We start from the raw sequence: 14,739 nt of genomic DNA, 5'->3' as shown, positions 1-14,739 counted from the left end.
TTGATCCTATAAATGTACAAATCATTCCATGTTCAGCTCTGCCCTTGAAATTATTTTCATGGAATATTGTTAGGCTTGCATCCAAGCTAGATTCCCTGAATGGGCCCAGTCCATTGATTCACATGACCTCTATTTATTTCAAGAGACCTGGTGTACGAAGGTGGCATTTCGGATGGGATTTGTAAATTTTAGCAAGGTTGCTTTATTCAAAAGGGAGACAATCGGGGGGCCTTACTATCTGGGTGCGTACCTCTCGTTCCTGTAAGCTGGAGGAACTCATAACTCCCTCGTCAGACATTCTGGGAATTTCCCTGACTTTCCCACAACTTACTATGCACATTTATAAAGTGTATCAAAGACCAGGGGCGTTGAATAGAGTTTCCACGACTCTAGAGCTGCTAAGCACACATTTGACATCAGCCTCGGCTGGGGTTTGGAAACTGGTGGGAGGAGACTTTGACTGTCAATTTGAACCCATAGAGTGTAACTTAGGATCACATGCACAGAAGGAAGACAACGTTCGCCCATTCCTAGGCTAGCAATTCCACCAATCAAAAAATGGTCACCTCTAACCCTACACATCCTGGCAATTACGTTAAACCAGGGTCTTCGAGCATGTAATGGTAGAACAGCAGTCGACAGAGACAGTAAACATTCCTTCAATCTCCCTTTTAGTTTTAGTCACTTCGATTACATTTAGTTGATGTGAGGGTCTGGCCTTACTTAATTGATATGGAGATCTGTCAGAGACAAGATAGTGATCATAATGCACTCTCCAGTGTTATTGCTCTTCCACTTTGTGGCATGTCAGCCAACCCTGCTGATCCTTTTGATAATTGATGGAGGCCAACCAATAACATGTGCAGAGTGAAATGGAGCCAAATGGGCCTGTCTGAGGAACGACTAGACACAGTCTACAGGATAGCAGCAAAATATGTGGATGGTTTTTTATCTCAGTCTAGGCGGACAGACACTACTGATAAACTCGAGAATATTATTGTAGGTCATTTTCAGAAGTATGGAGAGCTATACAGTCTTATTCTAGTGGAAGCCATAAAGTCTGTAGGGATGTATTGTTCCCCATCATGGTATAACTCTTCCTGTAGGCGGGCTACAGCTGCCATGACTCAACTATCAAGCAGCAAGACAGGCTGGAGATCCAAATTAAAAGGACAGCTTATAAAAAGATGATAAGCCAAAAGGGAGTGGGAATCAGCGAAGTGGGAATGGCTTTTAGAAGCGGTACGAAAGGGGGACCAGCAGGCTGTCTGGAACTTAGGGGATCATTACGATAGCGATGAATCCGCCAACTGGAGGCCATTCTCCGCCCGCCAAATGGGGATGGCGGGCGGTTTGCTGGCAGACGGGAAGTCCGTCCGACACAGGCAATCGGTACGATTGCCTGCCGGACCTGGAAGGCATACCTAGAATGGTGGCGGTGCCTAGCAGGCACCGTCCGCTATATTAGGATGCTTCATCTGCGACAGCCTTGAATGGCGGTTCATCCGCCATTCAAAGGCGGGCGGAGATTGACTTTGGGGACCCTTTGCGGGCCTCCCTTCAGCAGGGGCACCTTTCTTTTGCACTTGGGTGTCACCTATGGTGCCCCCCTACATTTCCCTGCACCATGTGGCAGGCACTGCATGGTGCCTGCCACGTCGTGCAGGAAAATGCGAAACCTGAATTTTTGCCATTGCGGCGGGTGCTGCAGCCTGCAGCACCTGCCGCAATGGTAAGCATACCTAATGAGACCGCCACCATGGTAGTCGCATTGCAATTCCATGGGCGGGACCGCCGCCATATAGACGGCCGATTCCAGTGACGATGGCGGACGATCGTTACGAGCCCCTTAGTCTTTTCGGGTTCAGCTGATGGTTAAATTATGGCAATAAAGATATCGAACTGACAAGTACACAATCTTTGCAATGCCAGTCCACACACCTATCATAAAGTTAACATTAAAATCTTTTAACCTACCAGGTTTTCTCAAGAACAGTTGTCGGTCCCATTAAGATTATGATATTGCTTACATCGATACTGTAAATGCACGGAGGAAAGCAGTAAATACAAATGTGTCTGAAGGATGTAATGCTCAACTGTAGTTGGAAAACCTCCAATGTTCGACATGGAAATTTAATAATAAATATTTTAAACTATCTGTAAATGATGTAAACATTATATTAGTGAGTGCAGGGCAAGCATAAAAATGCACCCATTTTTCTTTGTCTTGCGTGTTGCTGGTTTTTCTCTGCCACTTGTTGATCAAGATGTCAAACTCTTCTTTTAAATTCCAGCTCCGATCAGATGTCAGCAATGGCTCCTCAGGGACAGTTCTGCTTCAGCCTGGGTTTAATGTAATCAAGGACCAGTGTTTTTGTAATATTTCCAGTTCGATAATTGTGGCGTGTTTGCTGGCAAACACTGAGCATTTCGGTTCTTTTTCTGCTTTCTTCTTTAATTCATTCTCACTTTTAAACGTTTCACCTCTTACAGTTACTTCTTGTAATGTTTCTTCACCCTAACCATTATTTAGGACTTTCTTACCTTTCTTGTATCATACCCCACTTAATTTGATATAATTTATTGTTTTTAACGGACAGCATGGTAGCTGTTTTAAAGACAGTATGGAAAATCTGTACATAAAGTAGATTTCGACCAGCTGCTTTTAAGTAGATCACAGCCCGACACCTAACATTAACATATGTTACATGCCTTACGAGTAAATCTCAAAATGCGTTTCCTGGTTTATTTATTTACGAACTGAACGTTGTCATGCAACAATTTCTCCTTTAGAAAGTAGAAATATTGTCAACAAATTTAAAACAGGCACCATAATGTCAGTTTCATTCTTCCTTGTCATTAATGAATTCACTTTCAAATGTCTCACTACACATGTAAGCTTAAGCACATTTAAATACCTGGTGATTGTATGTAATACAAATTCTCATGTTTAGGCCCGCAAAGCAACATTCCAATGTTTTTTTCAAAGGCCTCTCAGAGCCCGAGGGAATTTAACCCCTTGGCAGCGGCGCAAATTCTGCCGCGGCGCTGGGGGGGTGCGGGGTGAGCGCGGCGCCGCCATGCTCACGACAGAACCACTCCGTCATGAGTCACGGGCGAGCTGTGCTCATGACGGAGTGGTTCCGTCACGACTCCGCCCACTCGTTAATTCGCCCGCACAGGCAGGGAATCAGCGACGCGTGGGCAGAGCGGCCGCATTATGACGGAACCCCTCCGTCATGAGCACACGCCGCCCGTGGCTCATGATGGAGTGGTTCCGTCATGGGCACGCAAGGGGTTAAACCCCTCGAATTCCGAGAGGCTTTTGTTTTATTTGTTGGAACATTCTGCCCTCTAGTGGCAGAATGTAGCTGGGCTATACCGGCTATTAAAGTCCCGCTCCCTTGTTCAAGTCCTTCGCTTTCGGCTCAGGCCTTTAACGCTGGATTGGGCCTTTAATAGCCGGTGTAGCCCGCTACGGTGGGCTATAAGGCTATAGTATGCAACCAATGTTGCTTTACAAAGCTGTCTTTTTTGTTAGTGAGCCAATTCATGTTTTTCACATGCTTCAAAACGTGACCCAACATTTTCCTGAATTAGGTGTTTTCTTCCTCTAGCTTGGTGAAGAAATTATCCTCACTAAAGGTGTTCCATCATTTTACTTTTGTGTAGTTATTTGTCCATTATGAGGACTGCTCCGCCTTTATATGCAATCGTTAATACAATGATGAGGTTGTTACTTAAGATCTTCATGTATGATTGATCTTTCCAACTCAAATTTCAGCATTTGGTTTTGTAAATTACTCTGATCCTTCAAAAACCTGCTTCAGATAAATCAAGTGTTTTATGGCTCATGAAAGGTACAAACTTCGATCCGTTTGTTAATTTTTTGTATTCACAAGTTGTTTATCTTATCAATGGTTCTTCTACGGCTTTGAAGAAATATTTTCTGCCTCAACTGCAGCATAAATCTCCATGAATAAATTTCCGTTTCTACAGCATGGCTGGAGTAAGTTTGTACAAAGGAGGTCTCTTTCTGTAAAGCTGATGTTTCACTTGCTGGTCAAGGTAAGTTTACAGACATTGAAGATTTTTTGTGGATTCTGGCTATTTAAGGCCTGTTTTATGTTTCTCCATTTCAGGGAGTTATGAGAATTTTGAGCACTCCTTTAAATAAAATAAAAAAAAGTGGGTTTTGCTTCTGAGGCACTGTGTCTGTTGTTGTTTATTGTGTCTGTCATGTATACACTACTCTTTCCTGCGTTCAATGGGGATTATGAGTTCCTTGCATATTGTCCTGTAATCCTTCCTACACTGGATTCTTGAAATCTGAATTAACACTTGCGTTAGTCAACACACAAAAACAATGTAACACTCCTCACCTTTTTCAATACAGTATCTTAAAACTATATACAATCTACTAATGATTTTTTAGAAGGGCAAAATATGTGAACCAACAGAACCCAAACAGTGTATTCAAGTAGTCAACATCATGCAACAACAAATGTGCATGCTAATTATGCGTTATAGTAGGAAAGCAACATTTTTTTCCAAAACAGAAAAAAATGTTTATTACTAACCTGAGACTCTCTTTATTTTTTAAAACAGGCTTAAGAAATGTAATGATTTGTACCTCATGCTAAGTCAGTCAGATACCTGACAATTTGTATATAATTCGAGTCATTGCATATATGGCGGGTTCAATAACACATTTGTAGGCAAAAACTTCACCAGGCGCATTAATGTTACAGAGCACAACCTTCACTACTTTCATTTTAGCCCCTACTCCAGGGGATTGAATTATCAGATACAGATGTATTCCACAAAGGCTAAAGCAGCTCTTGCAGCGGCAGACAGAAATCTATGACAAGACATAACAAGAAAACAAACATCCTTCCATACAATTAAAAAAAAAAAAAATCTGAAGATCCATACTTTGTTTTAGGTATCGCATAGGCAGCGAATGCGCTTTCTCTTCGAGACATGCTAAATCTAGAATGTGGGCTTCAAGAACTGCCCCTCTATTTCACTGGTTCATTTTGCTGTCCTTTGTAAAAGCCAGATTTTGGTGATGAATACACTTAGCAGTCCCTCCTTCTGCACTTTTGTAACCTCCCATGAGGACTGCACCAGTTACATGTGCTCTTACGCTTTCCTTTTATTTACCATACCTTGTTCACTAGTTTCTTGGTTGACTTTTCACTTTTTGAGCTAACACACACCGCATTTGCTTTTCTTTGTTTCTTGCTCATAAGACACGATCCGAAGGCGCCTGCTTCGTGCACTTCCCTATCCCACATTGGCTGTTAAGCTAACAAACACACAGCATTTACATTTCTTTGCTATTCTGCTCACCAGTCGTGGTCCGAGGGTGCTTGTTACGTGCACCTCAACATTTGTTCACCCGATCCTGTAAGTGTATATGTTCAATCATTGTTTAGTTATATTTGTAATGCTTTTAAAATGTATTACCATCTGCATGTTTTTTGTAGATCCGACGCCGAGGCTCCAGGCCCAAAGTCGGCAGCTCTGTTGGTTATGCCACATCGCTAACTTGTGTTTTTTGGGCGCCAGTGTCTACCAGCTGCTTAACGTTGCCTCCAGTGCAGCTATTTTATACGGGTATACTTGCAGCCAATCACAAACTGTCCTGCAAACTTGAGCCAGCTGTAGCCAATCTGTAGAACGCACAAGTCCTAGGCACATCTTTCCACTGATGCGCATCCTGTAAGTCACATCATGTAAGCGATGAGACGCTGACCATCCAATTGCATCGGTCGGTGCTTTAGGGATTCCGGTCTCTGGCCACTCTACTGAGCAGCTTCTGTTGCTCGCACCTCACACTGTTGAATGGTCATGAGCTCCTCATCTCCTGCAACCCCCACTCCCTCCCGCCACTCCTGTGTCCGCACTATAAGTACAAACTTAGCTTAAAAAATCCTATGTTACTTACACAAAGTTCTATTTTCACATTTGAGTCATTTGATATAAATTAAGCTTATTTATTTGCTAATAATTTTAGTGTGCAATTTGTTGCATCAATTTTTACATGGAATTATATTTTGATGAATGTAGGAGGATTCAGACAGAACAGGAGGAAGGGGACAAGATTTCACAGTGTTTAAATGTTTATTACTCTTTTCTTTTTAGCCTTTGGCCCCAGGGTGAAGGTTGACCATTCGCCACAAGATGATATTTTAAACCCAGACATTGTTGTGCAATCTGCAGCTGGCAATCTTGTGAGTGATACTGGCCAAGACGTCCCTCGCCCAAGGGGCAAAAGCAGCTGTAGTCTTAAAGTCAAGCTACCAGCTCTTGTTTGTTTCCAAGAGTTTCTCTCTCACTATGGGCCATATGTAGGTAATTTATTTTTACCGATTCATAAATACCGAATTTTACCGAATCGGTATTTATGAATCGGTAAGTTACATGTAGGTAAACATTCGGTAATCATTACCGAATCGGTAATATTCGGTAATCATGAATCGGAATTTACCGAATCGGTAAATACCGAGGTGGTATTTACCGAATCGGAATTTACCGAATCGGTAATTCAAATACACATGACTTGATGAATCAGCCAATCCTGTGAAACCTAAACCCCACCCAACCAGGAAGTGGCCACACCCAGGCAGGTGCACACAATCCACAGACTCTGGAGAGGCTGGGAGTGCAGAGGAGAGGAACAGAGCAACTGCCTGATTCAGCTTTGGAAACTGCAACAATGGCCAGCCAGGACACAGAGAGGGATGGAGGGGAGAGGAAGAGAAAGCTGAAATTCTGCCAAAAAGAGCTGCAGGTACTGGTGGAGGAGGTTGTGAAGCAGCACCAGAAGCTTTGTGGCAAACAGTCACTGCAAGTGGCTGAGTCAGAGAAACGGAAGATCTGGCTTGGAATCCAGGCACAGGTGAATGCCATGGGAGTGACCCCCCCGGGACATTGATGTCCTCAAGAAGCGGTGGTACGACATCCGTATCATCACGAAGAGGAAGGTGGCAGAATTGAAAAAAGAGGCCAGCCTGACAGGAGGTGGACGCAACAGGGCACCAGCCCTGACAGAACTGGAGGAGCTTGTGGAGACCACTATTGAGCCAGAAAGCATCGTGGGGATTGGGGACGCTGACAGCTCCAGCAGAGGCACCTCCAAACAAGGTAAGACGCTTGCACAGCAATGTGGGTGTTAGTGCATGCTAGCAATGCATCATGGGAGATGTAGTCCCTGAAAGCCCAAACATGATACGATTAGCACAGATTAACAAGGCATGTAACACACAGTAGCGAGGAGCAGGCAGAGGACATTGAGATACTGTTTAAAAATGTATTGTCATGGCAGCAAACCTATGCTTCAGGTACACTTAGCTGATGTTGCATTTCTGTCCACAGGCACTACTGCGCACAGAACTGCCCATGACAAGGGAGAGAGGGCACACCACAAAGACAGCGCGGAGAAGGCCACCACCAGTTCCGGCCAGGGAACGGCACCACAGGCAGTCACACCACCCCAGCCAGCATCGCCACTCCACCCAGCATCCCCACTCCTGCAGGTGTCACCACCATCTTCATCACCTGCATTGCACAGGTCGAGGAGGCGTGCTGCTGCCAGGTTGTATGTAACAGACTCATCCTCTGGAGACTCGAGGGGGGCGGAAACGTCCACTGTACCCCTGGATGTAACCCATGCCAGTGTGCCTTCCGACTCTGAGGGAGCACACACAGGTAGCAGACAGCGCCGCAGGGCTCGGCCGCAGAGTCCACCTCCCCTAGGGGTGGGCCATGGAGTCTCCTCAGGGCTTGAGGCCACCATGGTGAAAATTCAACGCATCCAGGCAAGGGCAATGGTGTCCGTACAGCGCCAAATGCGTGGCCTCAATGAGACATTTGTTAACATTGACAAGGGCATCAGCGCCATGGCAGGGGGAATGGCGGAGATGGCAGCGGGCATGCGGGACATGTCCCAGTCCATCATGCTGCTGTGCTCAAAGTATGATGAGGACAGGGCAGCACGGCGCAGGGGACATCAGAAAAAGGATCAGAACTCAAGGGCAGTGAACCGGCTGGCAACTGCCACTTTGCTGCTCTGCAGGCGCTCTGTGGCGATGCAGGAGGGCCTTGCGCACTGCAGCACAGATGTGTCAAGGGGGATGGTGAGGGTCACGAGTGCACTAGAAGTGCTGCTCACCAGCCAGTCTGCCACAACTGGCGCTGTGGATGCTGGGGACACCGACGACACGACCAGCAGGAGCAGCATAACCCCCCCTGTCCCAGACACACGTCGGAGCAGCAGGCGGCAAGGTGGTGCCACTGGTCCAACAGCCAGTGAGGGCGCTCACTCAATGCCATCCCGCACTGGTGCGCGTGGGCGCAAACACTAATGCGTCAAGACAAACAAAGACACTATTGGGTGAAGTAACCCTTGACTGACATATGTTTATTAAACAATGTTGATGGAACAGGTTTCCCTTTGTGTTGTGGCGTAGTGCTGCCTGATTAAACTACGTTATGGCATCCAACTACTGGCTGTGTCCCCTTACTCACTCAGAAATAGTTGCATGTGATCTCTGCCCGTCTCACTCTCCCATCTGTTGCTGTTGCCACTCCTGCTGCGTTGGCCTCTGGCTGTGCAGACTCATCATCATTGTCCTCAATATGTCATTTCGACCTCTGTACCTCTCTTCGTGGCAAGGTTGTGCAGCATTGCAAAAGTGGCAATTATCTTGCAGCAGAGGATGGGTGTGTACTGGCGTGCACCTCCGCTTTTATGGAGGCAGCGGAACCTGCTTTTCAATAGTCCGAACGTGCGCTCCACCACATTGCGTGTAGATTTGTGTGCCACATTATATCGTCTCTCACTCTGGGTTGATGGGTGTAGGTAGGGAGTGAGGATGAATGATCGCACGGCATATGCACTGTCGCCTAGGTGAGTAAAGGGGAACCATCAGTCACATGCCTCAATACACTATGATTTGCACTAAGTATTATGGAGCGTCACTGTTACTTACCTAGCAGGTATCCTTCTCCAAATTCTCCGGCAAGCAGTCGTGTGTAGTTCCCACTGTTCTGGAAGATGTAGGTGTCGTGGGTGCTCCCAGGAAACTTCGCAACAATATCAGTGATGATGTTCCCTGCATCGCAGATTACCTGCACATTGATGGAGTGGGTGGACTTTCTGTTCCTGTAGATGTGCTCAGTGGCAGCTGGTGGGCAGATTGGGATGTGTGTGCCATCAATACAGCCAATGACATGGGGGAACTGTGCCATGTGATAAAAGTCAGTTTTAGTTTTCTGCAGTTCAGCCTGTGTGTTTGGGAAGCTGATGTAGTGGTGCATTCTCTGCATCATGGCGTCCAGGAACTTCCTGAAGAAACGGGACAGGCAACTCTGGGATACACCGCCCACCGCAGCTATCACCCCCTGGTAACTGCCAGATGCGAGTAGATGTAGGCTGCAGAGAACCTGCACATGTGGTGGTATGGCATGCGCCCTTCTTGTTGGCTGGTCCAGGAGTGGGTGCAGGTCCCTTATCAGGTCCATGATGGTTTGTGGGTGTAGCCTGTACCTTTCATGTATCTCTGCGTCAGTCTGTTGAAAGAGTGTGATGCGCTGTCTGTAAATGCGTTCCTCCCGTCTCCAAATCCTCAGACCTGCTGCCTGTAGACGTAGGCGCCTTGCAATGACATACAGAGCGGCCATGTTGTCCACGCTGTTGCATTTTGGGATTGCTTATATGCACTGTTGATGCTTACCACCTGCTTTCAATCTGTGTTAATTACAGACTCTTAATTACCGAATTTCATGGATTTCTTAATTACCGAATTTACCTACATATCTTTTCCCGTTTTACCACTTCATATTTACCACTTCGGAAAATATGTATTCGGTAAATATGAATCGGTATTTTAGAATTCGGTAAATATGACTCGGTATTTACCTATTCATATTTACCGAAACTGGTTTTTGGCCTCCTACATCTCACTTGACTAAATACCGGTCGGTAACGGGATATTTACCGAATTTCGGCCGTTACCGACCGGTATTTAGCTACCTACATATGGCCCTATGTCTCTTTCTTACCCACTTATGGCTCTCCTACTTTCTCCCTCTCTGTCATCAGCCCATCTCTTTCAACTGTCTGCCTCTTTCGCTCTCCCTCTTGCCCCTGCCTCTTTTTTCTGTCTCTTCCTGAGCCTCCCCCATTTCTATGTCCATCATTTCCTTGTCCTTTATCTATCTCTCTCCCTCTCCTTTCTTTGACAGTGGTTATCTGCTCGCTCTTTCTCCCATTTCGATGTATCCTTCTTCTAGGCTCTATATTTTCTCCCTCTTCTCTCCCTCTCCTGTAGTACCCCCTCCCTCTTAAGCTATTTCCTTTGATCTATCTACCGATCTCTCTATTCCCGTCTCTCCTTTCTTCTTCATTGTTTTAGCAGGCCTAAACTGACAGTTCGATGCACGAACTGATGCCAAAAGGAATGGCAGGGACATGTGCTGCTGGTTGTGGTGTTGGTGTGCTGCCCAGCTTGTGCCAGAATATTAGGGGCCTTGGATGCTGCGAGAGGCAGCACCAGCATCAGGCACTTGAACTTGCAGATTGAAGGTCATGCTGGCTGTAATAGGTTGAGGGTCTCAACCTTCCCACAGCTCAACTTAGGTGCTTTCAGTTTCAAGCTGCATCTCCCTCATCCACTATCACTGGGCTGCTTCCTGCCCGGCACGAGAACAGCAGACCCACCAAGGGACTGACAAGCCTACAAATGATCTGGTTACACCCGAGGTGACAAGCCTAATATCAGGTAACTGCAATCACAGCCAGTGCCAAGATCACTTAAATCACCAGCACTTTCCACTGGTCGCAGTATATGTATGAGACACGAGGATAAAGTTAAGATGCGATGGGCACCAAGTGCACCTAAAGATGACCCAGTCTGGAGCTCTCCAGCTACATGGTGCATCAAAGCTTTACTCTGATGGGCTGTTGTGACCACTGGATCCATCTATCGCTATCACTGGACCAGTCTGTCTTTTTGGCAGAGGGAAAATAGCATCTCAGCACTAACAGACATAATATGGTTTAATTTAAGGATGAGTGATGAATCCATGCCCTTGCTGTAAATTACCCTAAAATGTTTGACGCTTGGCAGAGCTGCTGTTTGCAGAAATTGCACTCCCTAACACACAATCCCACTCCACATAGCTTCAGTACACTCAATACCACATAATTACTATCCATATAATTCCACAGCACACCATGCCACATGATTTCACTACACAAATCCATTCCACACCACACAGTCCCATGCCACACAATCCCACAAATACTAAACCAATCCAACACACATAATTTCACTACACACCACATACATACACTCCATAACACAGGTAAAAGACTTTGCCATTTACAATGCCAAAAGTTCTAACTCAAACAAATGCGAGACTGACTGCATTTCCAATGCCTATTTAAATATCACATTACTCTTGTGCAGACAGCTGCATCATAATCTTCTTTCAGCAAACAGCAATAGAAGAAGAAAGACCATAATTAATTCTGTCAGCTGTGCCCTAAAAATTTAAGCCCAATGCCAGAACAACAATTTTGCTCAAGAACAGTAGTCCTTTCACAGTTTCCTTTGACCTTGATCTGATACTCCATTGAAACGGTATGAGCAAAGAAACAAAACAATTGCAACAGAGCTGTGTGTCAATGTATAATAGCAGCAGAGAATGGGAGCGCCTCAAGCAACGTGTGCTTACCCCCCAACGAAAAACTATCACATGCATGCTGGAAACAAACTGATGAGGCAGCTGGCATACAGAATGTTCCAGTGTACACAGAGGTGGCACGTCAACCACAGTACACAATGAAAGCCTCTCTTACATGAGGTGAGCAATGCACAAGCACCACTATATCACAGAACCGTATTCTTTACATTGCCAATGTTATGGAGGAGAACGACGTTTGGCATATCGCCTGAACTGGTACCCACATTGCTGGACTTCACCTAACAAAAAAAAGTTATCAGTGGTTCCACACATCTCCAGCCTTACTAAAACAGTTGCATTGTAACTTTACATAAAACTACAATCTTTCATATCTATGCAACGTCAGTACGTTCATTCAAACTCTGGCTCTCTTTGTATGTACATGGCATTACTGTAGCACAAACCTAGCCAAAAGGCAGCAGAGCTTCTCTTTCACTTAGACGGCTTCCCCAAACCTGCCCAGGTGCCCATGAAAGCCATCTTTTATGATGCAGCACATCTAGAAAAAGGAGCTATTAAATATGATCCTATTCGTCCCAGGAATCTCCATCTCCTAATGAAACCAGAAACTACTTCAAGTATAGGACAAGTATCACACACAAAGCACTCCACCATGACCTTACAATATACCTAAAACACAAATTAAGCATCATAGGAGGATTAAGAGAAGTGACATACTATTCACAGTTACTCCTTCAACTAGCCAAAGTGGGTCACATATTCGAATTGGTCTTTTCTCACACACTGATCACCCAAGAATCTGTTATGCTAACTTCCTGGTCACAAAATAACTTGGTTACCTTTAGGGTAGAAATATTCGGTCTTGAGGCACTGAAGAAGCCCCCCGTCAAATCCAACCACCTCTGAAGGCCGGCTGACATTCTTTGAATAACAAACTTTCAAAGATTGGAGTCAAGATCCAGGAGAATGGGGAACATGTTCTCCCCGAAGAAACTCCTAGAGTTCTCTCGAACTTCCCAACTTTCTCAACCATAAGCTTCGACCAAATCCTAAAAAACAGCTACTAAATAAGGTCTTAAACCTCACCGCAGACCATCGAAAAAACCTTGATCATACTTGGCCCCCACATCAGGCAAATCATAAAAGCTTCACTCAAAAAAAAAGTGCACACTAAACTGAAGCAATCCATATTTCGCCCATAATGAAGGAACAATAAGTAGACCCATCAGAGCTAACAAATGCTAGACCCATCTCAAATCTCCCTTTCATCAACAATATCTTGGAAATCAAAAACTTAATTGGAACAAACAACCTGTTAAGGGGGAGGGGTGACATAGAATCCATAATCACAGACATTATCTATGATCTCTTGTCCTCCTCAATGCATAACATTCTGAAATTCTAATCCTGTTCCTACATAACAGACTAGAAAGTAGGGCAGGGATAAATGGAAAAGCACTTCAGTGGTGGAACTATTTTCTTTTAAACCATTGCAAACAAAACAAAATGGATTTATTCTGCTCATCCTCGAAACAACCTGCGGGGGGTTCCCACAGCTCTCTCCTCTCCCCGCTACTGTTTAACATCTACATGAGACCCTTGATGCTAATCATATTAATCTACCAACTCCAATTCCAGATGTGCGTAGACATAAAAATCCATCTCAGACCAGACAACCTCGAATACCAAAACGCTAAAGTGTCAGAAAGTATAAAAACATATCTACCACTGGATGAAGGACGATTACTTCCAACTCTAGCCTCAAATTAGAAATCCTGAAAACCAGCAAGAACTTACGAAGCTGCTTCCTCTTCAAATGGCCAAGGACATTAATGACGCGCTTTACCCAGATCCAAACAGTGAGATACCTTGTGATCGGGTTTGACAAAGATCTCTCCTTTAAATACCAAGCTCAAACTGCTGTCAAAAGCACTGAAAACCAACCATGATAATCAGAAGGACAGCCCCTTTCCCTAATGAAAACACTGGCTTTAGCTAACCAGGGCTCTGCTCCGGTCTCATCTAAACTACTACAATAGAGTCTACAGAGGACCACATAAGGACCGTCAAAAACTTAAGAACAAACATCAAGCATACTGAATCAGTTCAAACAAATCTGACTACATCACAGAGAGTTTGAGGCTATTCTTAGAGGTTTCATGTTTAAAAAAATATTACTTCCAGTAAATGTCACTGGATTCAATGATATAATTGGTTGTACTTAATTGAAATATAGCGATTTTTCCGGTTTTGTTTGTTGGCCGCTTTACATCTTTTGATGGCTCGGCTCGTGCTTTAACTCTTAGAGCCAAGCCAAGTGTCCTACATCCCTGTACCGATGTGCTCAAGCTCTGCTGCCTTTGACGCGCCTCATCCTTCAGCTTCATGTATGACAGGTCCCTGCTCTGAAAGGGAGATCCTTGAGTGTTTACTGCCAAATCCCTTTCAGCTACTTTGGATGCCCTCGACCCTGCTACAACAGCCACCCATCCGCTACTTACTGGGACCGTCCGTCAACTCATCCTCACGTCCATCCTCCGTTGATGCACTTTTAACTGGCGTCCGCACTCCGTATGCCTAACACTTCCGGGTCGGATAAGAACCAATCCCACGCCGGGACATTCCGTGTGCGTCATCTGAGAGTGGGCGGTACTGCTAAGGTGTAAAATGCCATTGAATTGGAGCATGGGGGACACCCAGCCAATCCTAGTGTGCCAAACAGTATTTCGAAGTGCTGATTGGCTGTAGAGCCAGCACGTGGCTTCGTCCGATCCATCCTCTTATAGTCGGAGGGTGCCGCCCATCTGTGGGAGCGTGGTAGTAGATGAGGTTTGGGTTGTGTGGCGGAGCGGGCGGTGACAGCCTGTGTCGGGCCGGGTAGACTAGGCTGCCGCTTACTGGCCTTCTGGATAGCATAGAAGGAGGGGACGAGTGTGGAGGGAGTATGGCGCGAAGTAGGCCCCCAAGGGAAGAGATGGAGTGACGCTTGGTTCCTGTCACAGGCTTGTCACGACTGACAAC

At 45.4% G+C, this 14,739-nt stretch overlaps 1 protein-coding gene across 2 annotated transcripts in view; it reads right to left on the bottom strand.

Annotated features, from left to right (window-relative positions):
* Positions 1 to 14,345, bottom strand: part of TANGO2 (transport and golgi organization 2 homolog) — a 545,308-nt gene extending 530,963 nt beyond the window's left edge. Inside the window, exon 1 of one of the 2 annotated variants that reach the window (XM_085635540.1) lies at positions 14,220 to 14,345. The gene's annotated coding sequence lies outside the window, so the exon portion shown is untranslated. The remainder of the gene's footprint in view (positions 1 to 14,219) is intronic. The other variant, XM_085635541.1, reaches the window with a different exon arrangement.
* Between the last annotated feature and the right edge of the window lie 394 nt (positions 14,346 to 14,739).

Source organism: Triturus cristatus, chromosome 11 (genome assembly GCF_964204655.1).
Source record: "Triturus cristatus chromosome 11, aTriCri1.1, whole genome shotgun sequence".
NCBI lineage: Eukaryota > Metazoa > Chordata > Amphibia > Caudata > Salamandridae > Triturus > Triturus cristatus.
This window is presented reverse-complemented; position numbering and strand designations above follow the sequence as displayed.